Source organism: Suncus etruscus, chromosome 14 (genome assembly GCF_024139225.1).
Source record: "Suncus etruscus isolate mSunEtr1 chromosome 14, mSunEtr1.pri.cur, whole genome shotgun sequence".
NCBI classification, from domain to species: Eukaryota; Metazoa; Chordata; class Mammalia; order Eulipotyphla; family Soricidae; genus Suncus; species Suncus etruscus.
In genome coordinates, this window is record NC_064861.1 from 39,775,262 (window position 1) to 39,778,635 (window position 3,374).

At 51.2% G+C, this 3,374-nt stretch overlaps 1 protein-coding gene across 1 annotated transcript in view; it reads left to right on the plus strand.

Moving 5' to 3' along the window:
* Positions 1-3,374, plus strand: part of GPT2 (glutamic--pyruvic transaminase 2) — a 690,974-nt gene that overhangs the window by 79,642 nt on the left and 607,958 nt on the right. The window lies entirely within an intron of this gene.

A 3,374-nucleotide genomic window follows, 5' to 3' on the forward strand; every position in this document is an offset into this window, starting at 1 on the left:
CCTGGATTAGATCCACATACCCACTGAGCTTTCGCCACCAATGACATGAAATCATAGAGTTTAATCTACAAGGTTGTTTTACAGATCAAACCATTTAACTGAGTCCATTAATAATGGACTACTCCTCATACTCAAGTGTTGAAATACATGACTGCAAAAACAGTGCAAGTTTCATTTGATTACAGTCTTATAGACCAGGGGTCTCAAACTCACGGCTTTGCGGCCCTCCTTACAACATTTTATGGCCCGCGGCTGGCCTTCAAATGTCGCAGTATTCACGATTATTCGCTTACCGAATAATCGCAATAAAAATCGCATTAGTAAGAAAAAATCGCATTAAACATTCGCATACCCCGAGCAGTTCCGTTCAGGGTATGCAAATGTTTAATGCGATTTTTTTCCTTTCTTTTTTTTTTTTTTTTTTTTTTTTTTTGGTTTTTCGGGCCACACCTGTTTGATGCTCAGGGGTTACTCCTGGCTAAGCGCTCAGACATTGCCCCTGGCTTGGGGGGGACCATATGGGATGCGGGGGGATCGAACTGCCGTCCTTCCTTGGCTAGCACTTGCAAGGCAGACACCTTAACTCTAGCGCCACCTTCCCGGCCCGCGATTTTTTTTCTTACTAATGCGATTTTTTTTATTGCGAATATTCGGTAAGCAAAATTCCTTATGCGGCCCTGCCTCACCCCGATTTTGCCTCCTGCGGCCCCCAGGTAAATTGAGTTTGAGACCCCTGCTATAGACTATTAATAATATAGGAATAGTGCGCCATACGCCATATGCTGGAAGGTAGTGTTAAAAAAGGAAAAAAAGGAGAAGAAGGTGAGGTACTTGGCATGTAATGTTAGAGGCAAGGATTTCATCCTGAAGTATTAAAATAGACACTAATTTTTCAACATAAATCCAGAAAGTCAGACAGAATTAATCAACAAGGCACCTGAGAAAGGAAATTAGTCAAATAGTAGTGGTGAAAGGCAGTAGATGAGAACAATGGAGGAGAAAGGCATACTGTTTGACTTTGTCAAATCACAGAAAGGACACTAATATTTATCTTAATGAAACAAGGGAGCAACTTCAGGTTTATGGGCAGAGGAACAGTGATGTGATTTCTCTTAATGAAAGTGCATAGCCATATAACTGGTACATAAAAAGCAGGTGCTAATTATTTATACTAAGAGCACACCAACTTGTGCTGCAGGCAAGCCACATCTTAGAGGTCAAAGACTTCAATAAGTCACAAACCTTAAAAGTCATTTTCATTGATTGCAGTAATGTTCCTATGATTCATTCTGTATTATGTGATCTCTGCTTGGACTTGGAATGGGTATGGAGCATTGCTGACTCTACAACCAGTTCAGTGCACAGTGGATTCATGCTTCCCGTCAGAATCTTGTCTGGATTCAGTCTTCATATGAATCTGCTGTCCTAGAACTCAAGCAAGGCCTCAAATTCATGTCACACAGTGCAAGTCGGTTCTCTTGCTTTGGAAACTGAGGGCAGCTATGGTACCTCTTGAGGTCTTAAAGTCATCCACCAAAATCAATTTCTGAGACAACTTCTTGAAATTCCTCAAGGAATATGTCTAGTCAGTAGGAATAATCGAATAAAGATAGCAACTGCCTCTTTGTGACTCACCCTGGGGAAATTCAGGAAGAGGAGAAAGGCCACAGGCCCTCCAAAGACTTTGCAAGTAACAGAGAGGATGGGAATAACTTCAGGCCACAGATAAGCAAAAGAAAACCCAGGTGTTAATGCCAGTTAAGGCAGCTCTCCAGAAACTGCCTGCTGGTGGAACAAAGTGAAGTAGTATAGTCCTGTCTCTCCGCCCACCCCATTGAAACTGTGGCTAAAAGCTTGGACAGCTGCTCTCTGTTCTCTTTTCCTTGGTATTGAGAAATCGTCTGATGAGAGAGGCTGGTGAGCAGGAGCAGCAGATAGGAATCAACTGAGTCTCCTCACCGGACCCCTCCTGCCAGAGCTAGCTGAGAGACTGGGGGTAAGAGAGATAGATAGGGCCTCAGATTAAGTTACTGTAAGGGGAAATGGGAAGAGAAGCAAGGTTACCTGAGCTGAGGTGTGAGCGTGCCTCTCTGAACCAGGGGCTCACTCTGCCCTCTCCTTTTCCTTTCTGGTGGAACTGGACACATTCCACAGCACATTTGAGGGAAGAAGCCAGCTTCTGGTGAAGGATATGAAAGGGGGTAAACAGAGTTGAGGGAGCAAAGCTGACCTTAGCTTGCTTGCTGTCCTAGGATTCTCTCTGTACCCAGTAACACCGATGCCAGGATTGGTGAAGAAGAACCAACTGGCGACGCAGGGGCCAGCGATTTAACCCCGCCGCCTGGAAATCTCCTTGGCTCGGAGTCCTACCGGGGCGGGGGCTCCCCTACCGCAACCCTTCCCATCGCTTTTACCTTCACGCGCGCCGCTGCCCGCAGGGCTGCTCCTTCGCTTTCCGACCCACGGGCACCTAAATGCTCCTCCGGCGTTCTGCGTTCACTCCTCGCTGGAATACTGCAGAACTCCCGGCGTCTCCACGGTCACCTGGCTTGGTTCCCAGCTGGGTACGGTGCTCCGCCCTTCCTCCCAGCCCTGGGTGCCCACCCACCCTGGGCCAAAGAATGGTGTAGTTCTTGGCCCAAACCCGGGTAAGGAGTTGAAGGCGGAGAGGGGTGGGGTAGGACGCTGCGGAAAAGGGCCGCTGACCACGCGGGGTGCAGTTGACTAGTCAGTGGCGTTTTAGGAGATGGAGATGGGGGAAGAAGCTCGGGAGAGTTTCGGTGGGAGGATTCCCCCCACTACCCCAGGAAAAGCGGGTTCGGGGCGGGGCCCTGCTCCAACGGACGCGACCTCTGCTGGGAGGGTGCCAGGCGGGAGAGCGCGCTTCGGGGTGAGGCGTTGCGGGCTTTGGCAGCCAAGGAGGCGGGCAGGGTGCGTGGGCTTGGAGCTCGGCCACTGACCGGGGGCTCCTCCTGGCCTTCCCTTCTTCCTCCTCTCCCTGCCGCTCTCGGGCTGTGGGTCCACCAGGCGGGAGCAGCTCTCCCCGCCGCGCTGCCTTGAGTCCCACGCCAGGTCTGCGCGCGGTGGTGGAGCGCCTGCCTGCTCGTCCTGCGGAAAGAGCCGCCGAGGGACCCGCAGGGGAGGCGACAGAGGCGGCGGCGGTGACAGCTCGGTGGGAGCCAAGACGTGGCAGTTGCGATTCCAAATAATCGGAGAGAGATCGGAGACGAGGAAGCTCGGGGCGTGAGCAGGGATGGCTCGGCCCTTGCCCGACCCTCTATGCGGAGGGTAAACTGAGGTTCCCCAGCGTGCGGCGGACGACGGGAGTGAACTGTCAGGGACCGATCGCCAGCAGCCTCCTGGAGGGACCCAGG